Source organism: Diabrotica virgifera, chromosome 6 (genome assembly GCF_917563875.1).
Source record: "Diabrotica virgifera virgifera chromosome 6, PGI_DIABVI_V3a".
NCBI lineage: Eukaryota > Metazoa > Arthropoda > Insecta > Coleoptera > Chrysomelidae > Diabrotica > Diabrotica virgifera.
In genome coordinates this window covers 164,629,364-164,654,745 of record NC_065448.1, presented here as the reverse complement: position 1 = coordinate 164,654,745, position 25,382 = coordinate 164,629,364, and the positions used below count along the sequence as shown (strand labels likewise).

Sequence of the window (25,382 nt, the reverse complement as noted above, 5' to 3'; positions counted from 1 at the left end):
TATTGTGAATAATGAATAAATACAAAAAAAAAAACAAAAGCTCAAGATTAAAACGTTTAGTAAATGTATTAGAATTATTGATTTACTGCAAATAGACAATTAATTTCGTTATAGTGATATTAAGCGTGCAACTATTTATATAAAATTAAAAAAATATATAAATAATATGAGACAAAAATATTATGAATAATGAATAAATACAAAAAAAAAAACAAAAGCCCAATATTAAAACGTTTAATATGTTGTAAAAACAAATTAGGATTTGAAAATATGTCATTGGTTATTATAGTGTAGAAAATTATAACATCATGTATTTATAAGTTTATAAAATAATAAGGTTTTGCATTTTAATCATTTTATTTCATAAAATATAAAGTAATTTATCTTAGTAAAATAATTTATAAAATATTTATTTCTTCATAGTTATATTTATAATTTATTCATCATTAATAATGAATTTAATTCCTTTTAATTTTTGAAGACCATTAATTTTATTGATTTTATTTCATAAAATATATAGTAATTTATCTTAATAAAATTATATAATATAGTTATACGATATATAAAATATTTATTTGTTCATAATTATATTTTATAATTTATTCATTAATAATGAATTTAATTCCTTTTAATTTTTGAAGACCATTTGGTAAGTTTATTTTCAAAATTAGCCACAATATAGGTAGGCACTGAGATCTCTCACGGTGTTATATAGAAATATAGATGATACAACGAAAACTTGAAGTGTATTTAAAATCCTGATTCGAAATGATTCTCTTAGAAAATGTATTGGAGAGAATAACTTACACTTCTTATAATAAATAATTATTTAAACGGGAAATAAGCCACAATTAAATTGAAAAAATAATTTTATTAGCGTTTCGACGCCCAAATCGGGTGTCGTTGTCAAAATACAAAATACTACTAAGTAGTAACTACTCTACAAGGAAATAGCTTCAGAACAACTTATAATAAATATATACTTATTGATACAACTTATAATAAATTGAAGTAGTTTTTGTTCTAGTAGAACGTGATGGGGTAAAGTTTGGTACCTATACAATTTATAGTTTTACTAAATTTTTTTTTTGGACTTTTATAAGAAGTCACATTTTAGGTTAATTGTACCCCCAAAAGAGACAAAATCATCAAAAAATATCGCAGTCTTTTTGCGCCGTTTTTCTTTATTTGATATAAATTCTGGATTTATTCCATAAACGCTGGCAACTAATTTAGATTGTTCAACAATGGAAGACTATGAATTTTTGATTTTACGGAAAAATTACGACTTTGGTCTGGTCGACGCCGGGACCCTTACATCGCCGGGCCCCGGTAAAATGTACCGGCTGTACCGCCTTCTCGGCGGGCCTGACCGTAGGTAGTTCGTACTAAGTAGGTATAACTTTTAGCTTGGGTTAGTAGGTATCAACAATTATTATTGTAATAATTTCAACGATAAGTAAAGTCATGCATAATGTTTAATAGTATTAAACACTCATTTCACAAATTAATTCTAGAAGATATACGTAATATGTAACTTGCCATTAGTCAATCACGATAAACATATTTCGGAATATATATAAATGATTTAAACAATAACTACTCATATTACAGTAACACTTTTTTAATAAAGTACAAATAGAAGCAAACTGTTTTACGAAAAAATTGCCATGCTTGCCACTAAACAGAAATATACAGTTATATGAATAATGCTGGAATATCAACAAAGAATTTCAGTTCAAAATATATAAAAACATTAGTTTATACATCAAACTATAACAATAAACGATAATAACAATGATTTAGAGAACGGAATGCAAACCTACAATGCATCCTATCAAGGCTTTTTAAGAAAAATCAGTGCAGGGTCACCACTAAACCAGCCATTGTAAACATAAAAGTATCTACTTGACAATGTAACAGCATCAAATATTCTATTATGTGGGAAAAACGTTCAAATATTCCATTTTATGGTGTACACATAAACACAAAAACACCAACAAACATCTAAGTGTCGTCTTTGAATTGTGGGATAATAAAAGAACCCTACCAACATTATAGATGGAAAGGGGGACCTGCATTGGAAGTGGACCAGAAATATTCCTGGCCATCAAAAGATAAGAACTCGAGTATGTAGAATATGTGATCGTTCTAGAGTAAGTAGGAAATGGATCCGCAGAGTTGTGATGCTTTCCAACCTTCGCCAGAAGAATTTTAAATCAGGTCCATACATTTTTAAAAAGACTTCTATTTTGGTGCTATATAATTTAGACTCTCCAGAAATTGTTTATATCTGTTTACGTTTGTTACAGTTGTTAGGTTTGTGACTATTTTTTAGTTGGAATCACTCGTTGTTACTACGACCTTTTGTTAGTTAAAAGCAGTAGATAAGAAAGATCAGACATCTAACTTCACCAAGTATGCACGTGTGGTCGTTATTTTAGTGTTCCTTCAGAAAAGAAAGTTTAAATAGAAGACTACCGTCTTATGGCTGAATTTTTAATACCTATTATTATAGAAATTACAATCTCTGCATGTACCTACATACATATAACAGTCCATAAACGAAAAATAATGCAAACACAACGTTATTTTGCAAAAAGCTCTTGCAATTACGGTACAGCTAAATATCACTAGTTTGGTGAGTTTTTATGGGTGCAGACATAAATCTAATAATGAATCCTATGCATATGACCACATGCAACATTGAATTTTAGCAATATTAGTAAGCGGAAAACAGTTATGATCGTTAACGAATAATGTTTAATAATAAGGAATGTATCAGTTGCAGACGAAAACCAGATTTTTGAAGAAGTAGGTACTTGCCTAAACTAATATCTTGAGTGGATGCATGCAAGAACAAAATTGAAACTACACATTCACTTACAAAATCTCTATAGTTTTGTTATGAAGCTATTTTCTTGTGGCATCTTAATATAATTTACTATTTTTATTAGGAATAGGCCACAATTTTACTTTAAAATAAGTTTATTTTGACGTTTTGATTTTCACTTCGAAAATTGAACCCAAAATACAAAACATTAATTAATAATGATTAATGTTTTATATGCTTTAATTTTTATTTTAGTAGATTATTAATGTTTTGTATTTTGAAAACGTTTTCCGAAGTGAAAATCGAAACGTCAAAATAGACGTATTTTAAAATAACATTGTGGCTAATTTCCAACAAAAATAGTAAAACCTATATAGTTATAGAATTGAGGATCCCTGCGTCAATATGCATTAACAGCTACGCCAGTTATACGCATATATGACGCACACCTAACCACCCCCACACTGCTACGCACGTGGACCTCAATTTTGTCATCTTGGCAGATTAAAAAAAATATAACATCTGACTTTTTGCATTTATCTGCTAAAAATTATCTTAATCTATAACATTCACATAAGCATGTTCAGCATTAAATTATTCCTAATAAAAATAGTAAAACCTATATATGTAGTTATAGAATTGAAGAACCCGGCGTCAATATGCATTAACAGCTACGCCAGTTATACGCATATATGACGCACACCTAACCACCCCCACACGCTACGCATGTGGACTTCAATTCAGTCATCTTGGCAGATTAAAACAAAAGAGCATCTTTGGACTTTTTTCCTTTATCTGCTAACAACTCTCTCAATCTATAACATCACATAACCTCACGTTCGGCATCAAATTATTCCTAATAAAAATAGTAGAACCTATATAGTTATAGAATTGAGGAACCCGGCGTCAGTATGCATTAACAGCTACGCCAGTTATACGCATATATGACGCACACCTAACCACCCCCACACGCTACGCATGTGGACTTCAATTCGGTCATCTTGGCAGATTTAAACAAAAGATAGCATTTTTTGACTGTTATCCTTTATCTGCTAATAACTCTCTCAATCTATAACATCACATAAGCTCATGTTCAGCATAAAATTATTTCTAATAAAAATAGTAAAACCTATATAGTTATAGAATTGAGGATCCCAGCGTATATAGGCTTTACCAGCTACGCCAGTTATACGCATATATGACGCACACCTAACCACCCCCCACGCTACGCATGTGGACTTTAATTCAGTCATCTTGGTAGATTTAAACAAAAGTAGCATCTTTTGACTTTTCTCCTTTATCTGCTAATAACTCTCTCAATCTATAACTTCACATAAGCACATGTTCAACAGCAAAGCATCAAAACCTTAAAACATACATTTTTAATACCATTTACTTGGTAAGTGTAGAAGAATATGTACATCAACAGCTGTGAATTATTTAGCAAGTATCCAAACTATAGCAGATATTTAAAATTGTTAAAACTACCTGAGAAACCAAATAAATTGAACTATACATTATACAAACCGCCTAAATTCTAGAATAGTTAGTCATATATTCGTGAAGAAAGCATATTTCATGCATATGGATGTATATACTTTGATCCCATTTTAATGCTTGTGGGAATTCTAATACAGTTAGTCTATCACAGTACATAGCATATTATGCAGTTTTCATGCATATTGATACACTCTTATCCCTTTTCCACGCCTCTGACTCTGACAGATGCTTGTCTGTAAGATATATTTTTGTAAACCAGGATGTGGAAGCAATCGCGAAGCTTGCATAATGTAGCGAGGAAAGTCAAAGAAGTTAAACGTACATTTTTTATGATCACAATTTAACTAATACCTACATAGCAAAATCTGATTTTTGTCGATTATGTTTGGATGCATTCGACCATTTTCCCTTAAACATCGTTCACTCATTTCTCTTATTTGCTTGACAAAAGTATAAGAACTTTTAGTATTCTTGGTACCTACTTCTTCTTCCCAATACCACTTGGTACTTCTTCAGTTTCCCAATCGGGCGTTGGATATCATAATCACTATCTTTACTCTATCTACAGATACTCTGAAGAGTTCTATAAAACTGCATTTAAACCAGTCCCTTAAATTCTTCAACCATGATACTCTACTTCTTCCTATACTCCTTCCGCCTCTTATCTTTCCCTGTATTATCAGTCTTAACATTTCATATCCTGTCCCCTCGGTACCTGTCCCAGATATTCTTCGTACACCTTAAGGAATTTTTTTTCTTGGTCTTATGGTCTTCAATATTATTAGGTTGTGTCAGAATCCTGTACTTAGCTACTAACATTTCCAGTACCTATTTCTTGGAATATACTACATACAATAACCAAGTTATCTACCCTTTACTGTTAAAATCACACCAATCTAAGGACTTCAAAATTTTAAGACAACAATAAAAAAACTCCAAACAATCTAGTAAAAAATACAGCATTGTTAAATTATTAAAAGTGCAAATAAAGCCTCAAACGAGTAAACCATCATATGTATTTTGCGTTTTTGTGACAAAAATGCAAAAAGTGACTGGAAAGGCAACATTTCAATTCTGGATAACAACCACCTAAAGAACGAAATGCAAACATATGCTATTAACACTACTTATGTATTCTGGGTAAGCAACTAAAGCAAAACATTCATGCTTTCTGTATTAAATTTGTTTTAATACATGTTGAAAATCCGTGATTAAATAAGACTAAATGTTTAATCCAACATTCAAGTGAGTCGTGACGAAAAGCATGTTAGACATGTTAGAGTGCAACACATTGTATTTTCACAGATAAACTTTAGAAAGTGGATTCTAAAGACAAAACATCCTTTATCCTGTTATACAATATAATAGTTTAGGTATTATATTATACTCTTAAGACAGAAGGGTTTTCGGAAACTAAACACTTTCTAAACTTACGGTGGAATGCGGTCAACTAACCGTAAAAAAACATGCTTGAACAACTAACAAATAAACAGTGCCCCAAAATATTGTTAAGTGGCTTCATATAGCCCTGTTGAGATTTAGATAACCGCAAAGCCCTTTCAGTTCATTGTGCATATTATCCAAAGCACTTTAAAACAACAAAAAGCTAATTATAAGAAAAAATACATCAACAACATAGGGTTAAATTTGTCAAAAAATTACAAATATAAGACATCAGGAGATATAGATATTTAGTAAGCATGCATACCTTTCTTGCAAATAAGAAAATATTTGTAAGCTTTACTGCCTGATATAAATTCGGAGAAGCTTATAATGAGCAACTTATCAAAGAAGTTACACTATTTTTCATGTTTGGCGCGTCCGCATTGGTAAAATTTTGCGTCGAACAAGCTGGGAATCTAGCGAAGAAATTATTCAGTTTTGGGTATTTTGATTTTTTATAGAGCAATGTATTTTTTTAGTCCAGAAAGCCACTGCGCATCCGCTAGGAAAAATATTCTAATTCGGATTTTTTGCACAATCTTACTCAAAAAGGACTCCTTTTAACAAATTTGCATGTTGCCAGGACCAAAAGTTGGTCAAAAATTTTTTAAACGTTTTTTTTTTGTTTTTTTCCTAAAATAATTTTTTTTGCATGGAACAAATTTGTTTTAGGTTTTTTGGATCATTCCAAACAGAAAAGGTATTTAGTGATTTTTGTCTAAAGTTGATAGTTTTTGCCATATAAGCGATTAAAAATTGAAAAATTGCGAAATCGGCCATTTTTAACCCTCAAAAACTATGTGAAAAACTGAAAATTTGAATGTTGCCAAAGTAGGTAGATATTCTTAAAACATCGATTGATGAAATCCCGAAGAGTTTTTTACAATACAATATTCAAAACTCCTTTGTTTTTTAATTGCTAATCAAGCGTGCGCGACACTATTTTATGGTGCAAATGAAAGGAATAAATTCGTTATTTTGTAAACCGGCGACTTCCCGAAAAAAATCCCGAAACAAGTCGATTTTTATTTTTAAGTTATGATATTGTGACATATATGGTATACTAGTGACGTCATCCATCTGGGCGTGATGACGTAATAGATGATTTTTTTAAATGAGAATAGGGGTCGTGTGCTAGCTAATTTGAAAGGTTCTTCAATTCTCTATTCAGTAATATAAACATTTACATAATTATTTATACAGGGTGTCCAATAATTTAATTTTTTTGTCAATTTGCCAAATGATTTAATTTAATAAAAATTTTTTGGACACCCTGTATAAATAATTATATACATGTTTATATTACTGAATAGAGAATTGAAGAACCTTTCAAATGAGCCAGCACACGACCCGTATTCTCATTTAAAAAAATCATCGATTACGTCATCACGCCCAGATGGATGACGTTACTAGTATACTATATATGCCACAATATCATAACTTAAAAATAAAAACCGAACTGTTTTGGGATTTTTCCTTAAAGTCACCGGTTTACGAAATAACGAATTTATTCCTTTCATTTGCACCATACTGTATACACATGCAACGGTGGAAAATAGTGTTGCGCACGCTTGATTGGCAATTAAAAAACAAAGGACTTTTTTTATATTGTATTGCAAAAAACTCTTCGGGATTTCATCAATCGATGTTTAAAGAATATCTACCTACCTTGGCAACATTCAAATTTTTAGTTTTTCACATAGTTTTTGACGGTTAAAAATGGCCGATTTCGCAATTTTTCAAATTTTAATCGCTTATATGTCAAAAACTATCAAATTTAGAGAAACGTAAGGAAAGACCTTTTCTGTTTGGAATGATCCAAAAAACATAAAAAAATTTGTTCCATGCAAAAAAAATAATTTTAGGAAAAAAATAAAAAAAAACGTTTAAAAAATTTTTGACCAACTTTTGGTCCTGGCAACATGCAAATTTTTTAAAAGGGGTCCTTTTTGAGTAAGATTGTGCAAAAAATCCGAATTAGAATATTTTTCCTAGCGGATGCGCAGTGGCTTTCTGGACTATTTGGGAACGTAGCGTCGAAATAATTCTACCTAATTGTACCTTCGAAATAATCTACACCTTCAATGTGAAAAAATTGTCAAACCTTTGTATCAATGTATCACTTAAGATTTTTTGTAGTTTTTGCTTGATATAGTTATAAATGAAACAGGGAGTAAAAAATGTGTGCGTCGCATTTAAAATGTTTTTGGTTGATTTCACTGTGGACCAGAAATTTCGCAAGCTTTCATAGTATCACTCAAATTAAAATATACCTTTACGGTTTTGCTTAGACAAATATAGCTTTGGGAATCTAGCGAACAAATTATTCAGTTTTGAGCCTTTTGATTTTTTATAGAGAAATGTAACTTTTTTTAAACGTAGCGTCGAAATAACCTTATCGTATCTTCGAAATAACCTAAACCATCGATGTGAAAGATTTGTCAAACCTTTCTATTAATGTATCATTTAAGATTTTTTGTAATCCTTTCTTGATATAGTTTTAAAAGAAACGGGAGTAAAAAATATGTGCGTCGTATTTGAAATGTTTTTGGTTGATTTCACTGTGGACCAGAAATTTTGCAAGCTCTCGTTGGACCATTCAAATTGAAATATAACTTTTTGGTTTTGCTTAGTTAAATATAGTTTTGGGAGTCTAGCGAAGAAATTATTTATTTTTGGGCCTTTTGAATTTTTTGTCAAACTTTTTTATTAATGTATCGATTTTTTGTAGTTTTGGCTTGATATAGTTTTATAAGAAACGGTGAGTAAAAAATATATGCGTCGTATCTGAAATGTTTTTGGTTGATTTCACAGTGGACCATAAATTTCGCAAGCTTCCGTTGTATAATTCAACTTAAAATATACCTTTTCGGTTTTGCTTAGACAAATATAGCTTCGGAAATTTAGTAAAAAAATTATTCAATCTTCGGCCTTTTGATTTTTCATAGAGAAATGTAACTTTTTGGAAACAGCGTCGAAATCGTTCTACCTTATTGTACCTTCGAAATAATCTACTCCTTCGATGGGCAAAAATTGCCAAACCTTTGTATTAATGTATCATTTAAGATTTTTTGTAGTTTTTACTCGATATATTTTTATAAGAATCGGGGGGTAAAAAATGTATGCGTGGTATTTGAAATGTTTTTGGTTGATTTTACTGTGGACGAGAAATTTCGCAAGCAATCGTTGTATCTTTCAAATTAAAATATACCTTTTCGGTTTTGCTTAGACAAATATAGCTTTGGGAATCTAGCGAAGAAATTTTTCAGCTTTGTGCCTTTTGATTTTTTATAGAAAAATGTAACTTTTTGGAAACGTAGCGTCGAAACAGATCTACCTTATCGTCTCTTCGAAATAACCTATACCATCGATGTGAAAAAAATTGCCAAACCTAAGATTTTTTGTAGTTTTTCCTAATATAGTTTTATGAGAAACGGGGTATAAAAAATATATGCGCCGTATTTTAAATATTTTTGGGAGATTTCACTGTGAACCAGAAATTTTGCAAGCTTTCGTTGTAGCATTCAAATAGAAATATACCTTTTCGGTTTTGCTCAGACAAATATAGCTTTTGAATTCTAGCGTAAAATTTTTTCAATTTTGGATCTTTTAATTGTTCATAAAGAAATGTAACTTTTTGGCATCTTACTCTTGAAATAATTTTACCTTATTGTACTTTCGTAATATTCTACACCTTCAATGTGAAAAAATTGTCAAACATTTGTATTAATCTAACATTTAACGTTTCTTGTAGTTCTCTCTTAATATATATATAGTTTTATAAGAAAAGGGGAGTAAAAAATGTATGCGTCGTGTTTGGCATATTTTGGGAGATTTCACTGTATACCAGAAATTTTGCAAGGTTTTTTTGTATCATTCAAATAAAAATAAGACTTTTTCGGTTTTGCTTAGACAAATATGTGTTTGGGAATCTAGCGAAGAATTATTCAATTTTGGACCTTTTGATTGTTCATAGAGAAATGTAACTTTCTGGAATCATAGCGTTGAAATAGTTCTACCTTATTGTACCTTCGAAATAATCTACACTTTCTGCCAGAAATTTTGCAAGATTCGTTGTATCATTCAAATAAAAAAAGACCTTTTCGGTTTTGACTAGAAAAATATAGCTTTGGGAATCTAGCTAAGCAATTTTGGACCTTTTGATTTTTCCTAAAGAAATGTAACTTTTTGGAATCGTAGCTTTGAAATCATTGTACCTTTATTGTACCTTCGAAATAATCTACACCTTCAATGTGAAAAAATCGTCAAATCTTTGTATTAATCTATCATTTAAGATTTTTTGTAGTTTTCTCTTGATATAGTTTTATAAGAAGCGGGGAGTAAAAAATGTATGCGTCGTATTTGAAATGTGAGGAGATTTCACTTTGTACCAGAAATTTTGCATGCTTTCTTTGCATCATTCAAAAAAAAATATTCCTTTTAGGTTTTGCTTCGACAAATATAGATTTGGGAATCTAGCGAAGAAATTATTCAAGTTTGGATCTATTGATTTTTCATAGCGGAATGTAACTTTTTGGAATCGTAGTGTTAAAATAGTTCTACCTTATTGTACCTTCGAAATATTCTACTCCTTCAATGTGAAAAAATTGTCAAACCTTTGCTTTAATGTTTCATTTAAGAGTTTTTGTAGCTTGCGTCCGCAAATATATTTTTAGGAATCTAGCGAAGACGTTATTCAATTGTGGAGCTTTGATTGTTTATATAAAAATGAAACTTTTTGGAAACAGCGTCGGAATAGATCTACCTTATTGTACCTTCGAAATAATCTATATGTTCGATGTAAAAAAATTGCCAAACCTTTGCATTAATGTATCATTTAAAATTTTTTGTAGTTTTTTCTTGATATAGTTTTATAACAAACGGGAAGTAAAATATGTATGCGACGTATTTGAAAGGTTTTTGGAGATTTCACTTTGTACCAGAGATTTTGCAAGCTTTCGTTGTAGCATTAAAAAAAATTTACCTTTTAGGTTTTGCTTAGACAAATATAGCTTTGGAAATCTAGCGAAGAAATTATTCAAGTTTGGATCTTTTGATTTTTCATAGACGAATGTTACTTTTTGGAATCGTACTGTTGAAATAGTTCTACCTTATTGTACCTTCGAAATATTCTACTCCTTCAATGTGAAAAAATTGTCAAACCTTTGTATTAATGTATTATTTAAGATTTTTGTAGTTTTTTCTTAATATAGTTTTATAAGAAACTGGGAGTAAACAATGTACGCGTCGTATTTTAAATGTTTTTGGGAGATTTCACTTTGTACCAGAAATATTGCAAGCTTTCGTTGTAGCATTGAAAAAAAAATTCCTTTTAGGTTTTGCTTAGACAAATATAGCTTTGGGAATATAGCGAAAAAATTATTCAAGTTTGCATCTTTTGATTTCTCATAGAGAAATGTAACTTTTTGGAATCGTAGTGTTGAAATCATTGTACCTTGTACCGTCGAAATAATCTACACCTTCAATGTGAAAAAATTGTCAAATCTTTGTGTTTTGTGTTGACCTGTCATTTAAGATTTTTTGTAGTTTTGTCTTGATATAGTTTTATAAGAAACGGGGAGTAAAAAATGTATGCGTCGTATTTGAAATGTTTTTGGAAGATTTCACTTTGTACCAGAAATATTGAAAGCTTTCGTTGTAGCATTGAAAAAAATTTTCCTTTTAGGTTTTGCTTAGACAAATATAACTTTGTGAATCTAGCGAAGAAATTATTCAAGTTTGGATCTTTTTTATTTTTCATACAGAAATGTAACTTTTTGAAATCGTAATTTTACAATCATTGTACCTTATTGTACCTTCGAAATAATCTACACCTTCAATGTAAAAAAATTGTCAAACCTTTGTATCAATGTATCACTTAAGATTTTTTGTAGTTTTTGCTTGATATAGTTATAAATGAAACAGGGAGTAAAAAATGTATGCGTCGCATTTAACATGTTTTTGGTTGATTTCACTGTGGACCAGAAATTTCGCAAGCTTTCATAGTATGACTCAAATTAAAATATACCTTTACGGTTTTGCTAAGACAAATATAGCTTTGGGAATCTAGCGAAGAAATTATTCAGTTTTGAGCCTTTTGATTTTTTATAGAGAAATGTAACTTTCTGAAATCGTAATTTTGAAATCATTGTACCTTCGAAATAATCTACACCTTCAATGTAAAAAAATTGTCAAATCAATGTATTAATCTATTTTAAGATTTTTTGTAGTGTTCTCTTGATACAGTTTTATAAGAAAGGGGGAGTAAAAAAATGTATGCGCCGTATTTGAAATGTTGAGAGATTTCACTTTGTACCAGAAATTTTGTAAGCTTCCTTTGTATCATTAAAAAAAAATATACCTTTTAGGTTTTGCTAAGACAAAAATAGCTTTGGGAATATAGCGATGAAATTATTCAAATTTGGATCTTTTGATTCTACATAGAGAAATGTAACTTTTTGGAATCATAGCGTTGAAATAGTTCTACCTTATTGTACCTTCGCAATAATCTACACCTTAAATGTGAAAAAATTGTCAAACCTTTGCATTACTGTATTATTTAAGATTTTTTGTAATGTTTTCTTGATATAGTTTTATAAGAAACGGGGAGTAAACAATGTATGCGTCGTATTTTAAATGTTTTTGTGAGATTTCACTTTGTACCAGAAATATAGCTTTCAGTGTAGCATTGAACAAAAATTTTACCTTTTAGGTTTTGCTTAGACAAATGTAGCTTTGGGAATCTAGCGAAGATATTATTCAAGTTTGGATCTTTTGATTTTTTATAGGGGAATGTAACTTTTTGGAATCGTAGTGTTGAAATCATTGTACCTTGTTGTACCTTCGAAATAATCTACAACTTCAATGTGAAAAAATTGTCAAACCTTTGTGTTGATCTCTAATTGAAGATTTTTTGTAGTTTTGTCTTGATATAGTTTTATAAGAAACGGGGAGTAAAAAATGTATGCGTCGTATTTGAAATATTTTTGGGAGATTTCACTTTGTACCAGAAATATTGCAAGCTTTCGTTGTAGCATTGAAAAAAAATTAACTTTCTGGTTTTGCTTAGACAAATATAACTTTGGGAATCTAGCGAAAAAATTATTCAAGTTTGGATCTTTTGATTTTTCATAGAGAAATGTAACTTTTTGAAATGGTAATTTTGAAATCATTGTACCTTATTGTACCTTCGAAATAATTTACACCTTCAGTGTGAAAAAATTGTCAAACCTTTGTATTAATGTATTATTTAAGATTTTTTGTAGTTTTTGCTTAGACAAATATAACTTTGGGAATCTAGCGAAGAAATTATTCAAGTTTGGATCTTTTGATTTTTCATACATAAATGTAACTTTTTGGAATCGTAGTGTTGAAATCATTGTACCTTGTTGTACCTTCGAAATAATCTACATCTTCAATGTGATAAAATTGTCAAACCTTTGTATTAATGTATTATTTAAGATTTTAGTTTTATAAGAAACAGGGAGTAAAAAATGTATGCGTCGTATTTGAAATGTTTTTGGGAGATTTCACTTTGTACCAAAAATATTGCAAGCTTTCGTTGTAACATTGAAAAAAAATTACCTTTTAGCTTTTGCTTAGACAAATATAACTTTGATTTTTCATAGAGAAAATGATGATCTTTTGATTTTTCATAGAGAAAATGATGATCTTTTGATTTTTCATAGAGAAATGTAACTTTGTGGAATCGTAGTGTTGAAATAGTTCTACCTCATTGTCCCTTCGAAATAATCTACACCTTCAATGAGCAAAAATTGCCAAACCTTTGTATTAATGTATCATTTAAGATTTATTGTAGTTTTTTCTTGATATAGTTTTATAAGAAACGGGGAGTAAAAAATGTGTGCGTCGTATTTGAAATGTTTTTGGGAGATTTCACTTTGTACCAGAAATATTGCAAGCTTTCCTTGTAGCATTGAAAAAAAATTGAAATAGCATTGCTCTTTAGGTTTTGCTTAGACAAATATAACTTTGGGAAACTAGCGAAGAAATTATTCAAGTTTGGATCTTTTGATTTTTCATACAGAAATGTAACTTTTTGGAATCGTAGTGTTGAAATCATTGTACCTTGTTGTTTGTACCTTCGAAATAATCTACACCTTCAATGTGAAAAAATTTTCAAACCTTTGTATTAATGTATTATTTAAGATGTTAATTTTATAAGAAACAGGGAGTAAAAAATGTATGCGTCGTATTTGAAATGTTTTTGGGAGATTTCACTTTGTACCAAAAATCTTGCAAGCTTTTGTTGTAGCATTGAAAAAAATTACCTTTTAGGTTTTGCTTAGACAAATATAACTTTGGGAATCTAGCGAAGAAATTATTCAAGTTTGGATCTTTTGATTTTTCATAGAGAAATGTAACTTTTTGAAATGGTAATTTTGAAATCATTGTACCTTTTTGTACCTTCGAAAGAATCTACACCTTCAGTGTGAAAAAATTGTCAAACCTTTGTATTAATGTATTATTTAAGATTTTGGTTTTATAAGAAGCAGGCAGTAAAAAATGTATGCGTCGTATTTGAAATGTTTTTGGGAGATTTCACTTTGTAACAAAAATATTGCAAGCTTTCGTTGTAGCATTGAAAAAAAATACCTTTTAGGTTTTGCTTAGACAAATATAACTTTGATTTTTCATAGAGAAAATGATGATCTTTTGATTTTTCATAGAAAAATGTAAAACTTTTTGGAATCGTAGTGTTGAAATCATTGTACCTTGTTGTACCTTCGAAATAATCTACAGCTTCAATGTGAAGAAATTATCAAATCTTTGTGTTGATCTATCATTTAAGATTTTTTGTAGTTTTGTCTTGATATAGTTTTACAAGAAACGGGGAGTAAAAAATGTATGCGTCGTATTTGAAATGTTTTTCGGAGATTTCACTTTGTACCAGGAATATTGCAAGCATTCGTTGTAGCATTGAAAAACAAATTACCTTTTAGGTTTTGCTTAGACAAATATAGGTAACTTTGGGAATCTAGCGAAGAAGTTATTCAAGATTGGATCTTTTGATTTTTCATAGAGAAATGTAACTTTTTGGAATCGTAGTGTTGAAATAGCTCTACCTTATTGTACCTTCGACATAATCTACACCTTCAATGTCCAAAAATTGTCAAACCTTTATATTAATGTATAATTTAAGATTTTTTTAGTTTTGTCTTGATATAGTTTTAGAGGAAACGGGGAGTAAAAAATGCATGCGTCGTATTTGAAATGTTTTTGGGAGATTTCAGTTTGTACCGAAATATTGCAATCTTTCGTTGTAGCATTGAAAAAAAAATTACCTTTTAGGTTATGCTTAGACAAATATAGCTTTGGGAATCCAGCGAAGAAATTATTCAAGTTTGGATCTTTTGATTTTTCATAGAGAAATGTAACTTTTTGGAATCATAGCGTTGAAATAGTTCTACCTCATTGTCCTTTCGAAATAATCTACACCTTCAATGAGCAAAAATTGTCAAACCTTTGTATTAATATATCATTTAAGATTTATTGTAGTTTCTTCTTGATATAGTTTTATAAGAAACGGGGAGTAAAAAATGTATGCGTCGTATTTGAAATGTTTTTGGGAGATTTCACTTTGTACCTAAAATATTGCAAGCTTTCGTTGTAGCATTGAAAAAAAAAATTACCTTTTAGGTTTTGCTTAGACAAATATAACTCTGGGAATCTAGCGAAGAAATTATTCAAGTTTGGATCTTTTGATTTTTCATACAGAAGTGTAACTTTTTGGAATCGTAGTGTTGAAATCATTGTACCTTGTTGTTTGTATCTTAGAAATAATCTACACCTTCAATGTGAAAAAATTGTCAAATCTTTGTATTAATGTATTATTTAAGATTTTAGTTTTATAAGAAACAGGGAGTAAAAAATGTATGCGTCGTATTTGAAATGTTTTTGGGAGATTTCACTTTGTACCAAAAATATTGCAATCTTTCGTTGTAGCATTGAAAAAAAATTACCTTTTATGTTTTGCTTAGACAAATATAACTCTGGGAATCTAGCGAAGAAATTATTCAAGTTTGGATCTTTTGATTTTTCATAGAGAAATGTACCTTTTTGCAATCGTAGTGTTGAAATCATTGTACCTTGTTGTACCTTCGAAAATAATCTACACCTTCAATGTGAAGGAATTATCAAATCTTTGCGTTGATCTATCATTTAAGATTTTTTGTAGTTTTGTCTTGATATAGTTTTATAAGAAACGGGGAGTAAAAAAATGTATGCGTCGTATTTGAAATGTTTTTGGGAGATTTTACTTTGTACCAGAAATCTTGCAAGCTTTCGTTGTAGCATTGAAAAACAAATTACCTTTTAGGTTTTGCTTAGACAAATATAACTTTGGGAATCTAGCTAAGAAATTATTCAAGGTTGGATCTTTTGATTTTTCATAGAGAAATGTAACTTTTTGGAATCGTAGTGTTGAAATAGTTCTACCTTGTTGTACCGTCGAAATAATCTACACCTTCAATGTGAAACAATTGTCAAACCTTTGTATTAATGTATTATTTAAGATTTTTTGTAGTTGTTTCTTGATATAGTTTTATAAGAAACAGGGAGTAAAAAATGTATGCGTCGTATTTGAAATGTTTTTGGGAGATTTCACTTTGTACCAGAAATATTGCAAGCTTTCGTTGTAGCATTGAAAAAAAATTACCTTTTACGTTTTGCTTAGACAAATATAACTTTGGGCGTCTAGCGAAGAAATTATTCAAGTTTGGATCGTTTGATTTTTCATACAGAAATATAACTTTTTTGAATCGTGGTGTTGAAATCATTGTACCTTGTTGTACCTTCGAAATAATCTACACCTTCAATGTGAAACAATTGTGAAACCTTTGTATTAATGTATTATTTAATATTTTTTGTAGTTTGTTCTTGATATAGTTTTATAAGAAACAGGGAGTAAAAAATGTATGCGTCGTATATGAAATGTTTTTGGGAGATTTCACTTTGTACCAAAAATATAAATAAAGATAACATCTGACTTTTTCCATTTATATGCTAAAAGCTCTCTCAATCTATAACATCACATAAGCATGTTCAGCATCAAATTATTCCTAATAAAAATAGTAAAACCTATATATGTAGTTATAGAATGGAAGAACCCGGCGTCAATATGCATTAACAGCTACGCCAGTTATACGCATATATGACGCACACCTAACCACCCCCACACGCTACGCATGTGGACTTCAATTCAGTCATCTTGGCAGATTTAAACAAAAGATAGCATATTTTGACTTTTCTTCTTTACCTGCTAATAACTCTCTCAATCTATAACTTCACATAAGCACATGTTCAACAGCAAAGCATCAAAACTTTAAAACATACATTTCTAATACCATTTACTTGGTAAGTGTAGAAGAATAAATATATACATCAACAGCTGTATTATTTAGCAAGTATCCAAACTATAGCAGATATTTAAAATTGTTAAAGCTACCTGAGAAACCAAGACATGAATTGAACTATACATTATAGAAACCGCCTAAATTCTAGAATAGTTAGTCATATATTCGTGAAGAAAGCATATTTCATGCATATGTATGTATATACTTTGATCCCATTTTAATACTTGTGAGAATTCTAATACAGTTAGTCTATCGCAGTACATAGCATATTATGCAGTTTTCATGCATTTTGATCACTCTTATCCCTTTTCCACGCCTCTGACAGATGCTTGTATGTAAGATATATTTTTGTAAACCAGGATGTGGAAGCAATCGCGAAGCTTGCATAAAGTAGCGAGGAAAGCCAAAGAAGTTAAACGTACATTTTTTATGATCACAATTTAATTAATACCTACATAGCAAAATCTGATTTTTGTCGATTATGTTTGGATGCATTCGACCATTTTCCCTTAAACATCGTTCACTCATCTCTCCTATTTGCTTGACAAAAGTATAAGAACTTTTAGTATTCTTGGTACCTACTTCTTCTTCCCAATACCACTTGGTACTTCTTCAGTTTCCCAATCGGGCGTTGGATATCATAATCACTATCTTTACTCTATCCACAGATACTCTGAAGAGTTCTATACTGCATTTAAACCAGTCCCTTAAATTCTTCAACCATGATACTCTACTTCTTCCTATACTCGTTCCGCCTCTTATCTTTCCCTGTATTATCAGTCTTAGCATTTCATATCCTGTCCCCTCGGTACCTGTCCCAGATATTCTTCGTACACCTTAAGGAATTTTTTTTCTTGGTCTTATGGTCTTCTATATTATTAGGTTGTGTCAGAATCCTGTACTTAGCTACTAACTACTACATACAATAACCAAATTATCTACCCTTTACTGTTAAAATCACACCAATCTAAGGACTTCAAAATTTTAAGACAACAATAAAAAAACTCCAAACAATCTAGTAAAAAATACAGCATTGTTAAATTATTAAAAGTGCAAATAAAGCCTCAAACGAGTAAACCATCATATGTATTTTGCGTTTTTGTGACACAAATGCAAATACTGGAAAAGTGACACTGTAAGGCAACATTTTAATTCTGGATAACCACCTAAAGAACGAAATGCAAACATATGCTACTAACACTTATGTATTCTGGATAAGCAACTAAAGCAAAACATTCATGCTTTCTGTATTAAGTTTATTTTAATACATGTTAAAAATCCGTGATTAAATAAGACTAAATGTTTAATCCAACATTCAAGTGAGTCGTGACGAAAAGCATGTTAGACATGTTAGAGTGCAACACATTGTACTTTCACAGATAAACTTTAGAAAGTGGATTCTAAAGACAAAACATCCTTTATCCTGATACACAATTATAATAGTGTAGGTATTATATTATACTCTTAAAAACAGAAAGGTTTTCGAAAACTAAACACTTTCTAAAATTACGGTGGAATGCGGTCAACTAACCGTAAAAACATGCTTGAACAACTAAGAAATAAGCAGTGCCCCAAAATATTGTTAACTGGCTTCATATAGCCCTGTTAAAGTTTAGATAACCGCAAAACTCTTTCAGTTCATTGTGCATATTATCCAAAGCACTTTAAAACAACAAAAAGCTAATTATAAGAAAAAAATACATCAACAACAGAGGGTTAAATTTCTCAAAAAATCACAAATATAAGACATCAGGAGACATAGATATTTAGTAAGCATGCATATCTTTCTTGCAAATAAGAAAATATTTGTAAGCTTTCCTGCCTGATATAAATTCGGAGAAGCTTATACTGAGCAACTTATCAAAGTTATACTATTTTTCATGTTATGGCGCGTCCGCATTGGTAAAATTTTGCGTCGCACAAGCTGGGAATCTAGCGAAGAAATGATTCAGTTTTGGGTATTTTGATTTTTTATAGAGCAATGTATTTTTTGGGAACGTAGCGTCGAAATAATTCTACCTTATTGTACCTTCGAAATAATGTACACCTTCAATGTGCAAAATTGTCAAACATTTGTATTAATGTATCACTTAAGATTTTTTGTAGTCTTTGCTTGATATAGTTATAAAAGAAACGGGGAGAAACAAATGTATGCGTCGTATTTAAAATTTTTTTGGTTGATTTCACTGTGGACCAGAAATTTCGCAAGTTTTGTAGTATTTCTTAAATTAAAATACACCTTTTCGGTTTTGCTTAGACAAATATAGCTTTGGGAATCTAGCGAAGAAATTATTCAGTTTTGAGCCTTTTGATTTTTTATAGAGAAATGTAACTTTTTGGAAACGTAGCGTCGAAACAGTTCTACCTTATCGTATCTTCGAAATAACCTATACCATCGATGTGATAAAATTGTCAAACCTTTGTATTAATGTATCATTCAAGATTTTTTTTTGTTTTTTCCTAATATACTTTTATGAGAAACGGGGAATAAAAAATAAGTATATGCGTCGTATTTGAAATATTTTTGGGAGATTTCACTGTGGACCAGAATTCTTGAAAGCTTTCGTTGTAGCATTCAAATAGAAATAGACCTTTTCGGTTTTGTTTAGACAAATATAGCTTTTGAATTCTAGAGAAGAAATTATTCAATTTTGAGCCTTTTGATTTTTATAGAGAAATGTGACTTGGAACCTTATTTCGAAAAAATCTACATCTTTGATGTAAAAAAATGGCCAAACCTTTGTATTAATGTATCATTTAAAATTTTTTGTAGTTTTTGCTTGATATAGTTTTATTGGAAACAGGAAGTAAAAAATGCATGCGTCGTATTTGAAATGTTTTTGGTTGATTTTACTGTGGACGAGAAATTTCGCAAGCATTCCTTGTATCATTCAAATTAAAATACATATATATACCTTTTCGGTTTTGCTTAGACAAATATAGCTTTAGGAATCTGGCGAAGAAATTATTTAGCTTTGGGTCTTTTCATTTTTTATAGAGAAATGTAACTTTTTAGAAACGTAGCGTCGAAATACTTCTACCTTATCGTATCTTCGAGTAATCTACACCTTCAATGTGAAAAAATTGTCAAACCTTTGCATTAATGTTTCATTTAAGAGTTTTTGTAGCTTGCGTACGCAAATATATTTTTAGGAATCTAGCGAAGAAATTATTCAATTTTGGAGCTTTTGATTGTTGATATAATGCAACTTTAAGAAACATAGCGTCGGAATAGCTCTACGTTATTGTACTTTCGAAATAATCTACACTTTCGATGTAAAAGCTTTGCCAATCCTTTGTATTAATGTATCATTTAAATTTTTTTGTAGTTTTTTCTTGATATAGTTTTAAAAGAAACGGGAAGTAAAATATGTTAGCGACGTATTTGAAAGGTTTTTGTAGATTTCACATTCTACCAGAGATTTTGCAAGCTTTCGTTGTAGCATTGAAAAAAATTTACCTTTTAGGTTTTGCTTAGACAAATATAGCTTTGGATATCTAGCGAAGAAATTATTCAAGTTTGGTTCTTTTGATTTTTCATAGAGAAATGTAACTTTTTGGAATCGTAGTGCTGAAATAGTTCTACCTAATTGTACCTTCGAAATAATCTACTCCTTTAACGTGAAAAAATTGTCAAACCTTTGTATTAATGTATTATTTAAGATTTGTTTTCTTGATGTTGTTTTTTAAGAAACGGGGAGTAAACAGTGCATGCGTCGTAGTTGAAATGTTTTTGGGAGATTTCACTTATGTACCAGAAATATTGCAAGCTTTCGTTGTAGCATTTAAAAAAAAATTACCTTTTAGGTTTTGCTTAGACAAATATAACTTTGGGAATCTAGCAAAGAAATTATTCAAGTTTGGATCTTTTGATTTTTCATAGAGAAATGTAACTTTTTGGAATCCTAGTGCTGAAATAGTTGTACCTTATTGTACCTTCGAAATGATCTACACTCTACACCTTCAATGTGCAAAAATTGTCAAACCTTTGTTTTAATGTATCATTTAAGATTTATTGTAGTTTTTTCTTGATATAGTTTTATAAGAAACGGGGAGTAAACCATGTATGCGTCGTATTTGAGATATTTTTGAAGATTTCACTTTGTACCAGAAACATTGCAAGCTTTCTTTGAAGCAATGAAAAAAAATTTACCTTTTAGGTTTTGCTTAGACAAATATAGCTATGAGAGTCTAGCGAAGAAATTATTCAAGTTTGGATCTCTAGATTTTTCCTATAGAAATGTAACTTTTTGGAACCGTAGTTTTGAAATCATTGTACCATATTGTACCTTCGAAATAATCTACACCTTCAATGTGAAAAAATTGTCAAATCTTTGTGTTTATCTATCATTTAAGATTTTTTGTAGTTTTGTCTTGATATAATTTTATAAGAAACAGGGAGTAAAAAATGTATGCGTCGTATTTAAAATGTTTTAGAAGATTTCACTTTGTACCAGAAATATTGCAAGCTTTCGTTGAAGCATTGAAAAAAATTTACCTTTTAGGTTTTGCTTAGACAAATATAGCTTTGGGAATCTAGCGAAGAAATTATTTAGGTTTGGATCTTTTGATTTTTCATAGAGGAATGTACCTTTTTAGAATCGTAGTGTTGAAATAGTTCTACCTTATTCTACCTTTAAAATATGCTACTCCTTCAATGTGAAAAAATTGTCAAACCTTTGTATTAATGTATTATTTAAGATTTTTTGTACTGTTTTCAGAGTACAGAGTAGTAAACAATGTATGCGTCGTATTTTAAATGTTTTTGGGAGATTTGACTTTCTACCAGAAATATTGCAAGCTTTCGTTGTAGCATTTAAAAGAAATTTACCTTTTAGGTTTTGCTTAGACAAATATAGCTTTGGGAATCTAGCGAAGAAATTACTTAAGTTTGGAACTTTTGATTTTTCATAGAGAAATACAACTTTTTGGAATTGTAGTGTTAAAATCATTGTACCTTTTTGTACCTTCGAAATATTCTACACTTTCAATGTGAAAAATTGTCAAATCTTTGTGTTGGTCTATCATTTAAGATTTTTGTAGTGTTTTCTTGATATAGTTTAATAAGAAACGGGGAGTAAACAATGTATGCGTCGTATTTGAAATGTTTTTAGAAGATTTCACCTTGTACCAGCAATATTGCAAGCTTTCGTTGTAGCATTGAAAAAAATTTACCTTTTAGGTTTTGCTTAGACAAATATAGCTTTGGGAATCTAGCGAAAAAATTATTCAAGTTTGGATCTTTTGATTTTTCATAGAGGAATGTAACTTTTTGGAATCATAGTGCTGAAACAGTTCTACCTTACTGTACCTTCGAAATATTCTACTCCTTCCATGTGAAAAAATTGTAAAACCTTTGTAGTAATGTATTATTAAAGATTTTTTGTAGCTTTTTCTTGATATAATTTAATAGGAAACAGGGAGTAAAAATGAATGCGTCGCATTTGACATGTTTTTGGAAGATTTTACTTTGTACCAAAAATATTGCAAGCTTTCGTTGTAGCATTGAATAAAAATTTACCTTTCAGGTTTTGCTTAGACAAATATTGCTTCGAGAAAATAGCGAAGAAATTATTTAAGTTTGGATCTTCTCATTTCTCATAGAAGAATGTAACTTTTGGAATCGTAGTGTTGAAATAGTTCTACCTTTTCGTACCTTCGAAATATTCTACACCTTCAATGTGAAAAAATTGTCAAATCTTTGTGTTGATCTATCATTTAAGATTTTTTGTAGTGTTTTCTTGATACAAGTAGTTTAAGAAACGGGGAGTAAACAATGTATGCGTCGTATTTGAAATATTTTTAGAAGATTTCACTTTGTACCAGAAATATTGCAAGCTTTCGTTGTAGCATTGAAAAAAATTTACCTTTTAGGTTTTGCTTAGACAAATATAGCTTTGGGAATCTAGCGAAGAAATTATTCAAGTTTGGATCTTTTGATTTTTCATAGAGAAATGTAACTTTTTGGAATCGTAGTGTTGAAATAGTTCTACCTTATTGTACCTTCGAAATATTCTACTCCTTCAATGTGAAAAAATTATCAAACCTTTGTATTAATGTATCATTTAAGATTTATTGTAGTTTTTTCTTGATATAGTTTTATAAGAAACGGGGTGTAAAAAATATATGCGTCGTATCTGAAATGTTTTTGGGAGATTTCACTTTGTACCAGAAATATTGCAAGCTTTCGTTGTAGCATTGAAAAATGAGTTACCTTTTAGGATTTGCTTAGGCCAATATAGCTTTGGGAATCTAGCGAAGAAATTATTCAAGTTTGGATCTTTTGATTTTTCATGTAGAAATGTAACTTTTTGGAATCGTAGTGTTGAAATAGTTCTACCTTATTGCACCTTCGAAATAATCTACACATTCAATGTGAAACAATTGCCAAACTTTGGATTAATCTACCATATAAGATTTTTTGTAGTTTTTTCTTGATAAAGGTTTATAAGAAATGGGGAGTAAAAAATATATGCGTCGTATTTGAGATGTTGTTGGGAGATTTCACTTTGTACCAGAAATATTGCAAGCTTTCGTTCTAGCATTGAACAATGATTTACCTTTTAGGTTTTGCTTAGACCAATATAGCTTTGGGAATCTAGCGAAGAAATTATTCAAGTTTGGATCTTTTGATTTTTCATGGAGAAATGTAACTTTTTGGAATCGTAGTGTTGAAATAGTTCTACCTTATTGTACCTTCGAAATAATCGACACCTTCAATGTGAAAAAATTGTCAAATCTTTGTGTTGATCTATCATTTAAGATTTATTTTAGTTTTTTCTTGACATAGTTTTATAAGAAGCGGTGAGTAAACAATGTATGCGTCGTATTTGAAATGTTTTTGGAAGATTTCACTTTGTACGAGAAATATTGCAAGCTTTCGTTGAAGCATTGAACAAAAATTTACCTTTTAGGTAAAAATTTGATTTTTCATAGAGGAATATACCTTTTTGGAATCGTAGTGTTGAAATAATTCTACCTTATTGTACCTTCGAAATATTCTACTCCTTCAATGTGAAAAAATTGTCAAACCTTTGTATTAATGTATTATTCAAGATTTTTTGTAGATTTTTCTTGATATAGTTTAATAAGGAACGGAGAGTAAAAATGAATCCGTCGCATTTGAAATGTTTTTGGAAGATTTCACTTTGTATCAAAAATATTGCAAGCTTTCGTTGTAGCATTGAAAAAAATTTACCTTTTAGGTTTTGCTTAGACAAATATAGCTTTGGGAATCTAGCGAAGACTTTATTCAAGTTTGGATCTTTTGATTTTTCATAGAGGAATATAACTTTTTGGAATCGTAGTGTTGAAATAGTTCTACCTTATTGTACCTTCGAAATATTCTACTCCTTCAATGTGAAAAAATTGTCAAACCTTTGTGTTAGTGTATCATTCGAGATTTTTTGTAGTTTTTTCTTGATATAGTTTAATAAGAAACGGGGAGTAAAAATGAATCCGTCGTATTTGAAATGTTTTTGGAAGATTTCACTTTCTATCAAAAATATTGCAAGCTTTCGTTGTAGCATTCAAAAAGATTTACCTTTTAGGTTTTGCTTAGACAAATACAGCTTTGGGAATCTAGCGAAGACTTTATTCAAGTTTGGATCTTTTGATTTTTCATAGAGGAATATAACTTTTTGGAATCATAGTGTTGGAACAGTTCTACCTTATTGTACCTTCGAAATATTCTACTCTTTCAATGTGAAAAAATTGTCAAACCTTTGTATTAATGTATTATTCAAGATTTTTTGTAGTTTTTTCTTGATATAGTTTCATAAGAAACGGGAATAAAAATGAATGCGTCGTATTTGAAATGTTTTTGGAAGATTTCACTTTGTACCAAAAATATTGCAAGCTTTAGCGAAGACTTTATTGAAAAAAAATTTACCTTTTAGGTTTTGCTTAGTCAAATATAGCTTTGGGAATCTAGCGAAGAAATTATTCAAGTTTGGATCTTTTTATTTTTCTTGGAGGAATGTAACTTTTTGGAAGAATAGTGTTGAAATAGTTCTACCTTATTGTAGCTTCGAAGTAACCTACACCTTCACTGTGCAAAAATTGTCAAACCTTTGTATTAATGTATCATTTAAGATTTATTGTAGTTTTTTTCTTGATATAGTGTTATAAGAAACGGGGAGTAAACAATGTATGCGTCGTATTTGAAATGTTTTTGGAAGATTTCACTTTGTACCAGAAATATTGCAATCTTTCGTTTTAGCATTGAAAAA

At 30.0% G+C, this 25,382-nt stretch overlaps 1 long non-coding RNA gene across 50 annotated transcripts in view; it reads right to left on the bottom strand.

The window, feature by feature from the left end:
- Positions 1–481: 481 nt before the first annotated feature.
- Positions 482–25,382, bottom strand: part of LOC126887013 (uncharacterized) — a 204,623-nt gene continuing 179,722 nt past the window's right edge. For 47 of the 50 annotated variants that reach the window (XR_007698897.1, XR_007698886.1, XR_007698888.1 and 44 more), the window contains 2 exons: positions 17,466–23,365; positions 3,460–4,545 (listed from right to left, as the gene is read on the bottom strand). This is a non-coding gene — a long non-coding RNA (uncharacterized LOC126887013). The other 3 variants (XR_007698867.1, XR_007698871.1, XR_007698876.1) reach the window with 3 other exon arrangements.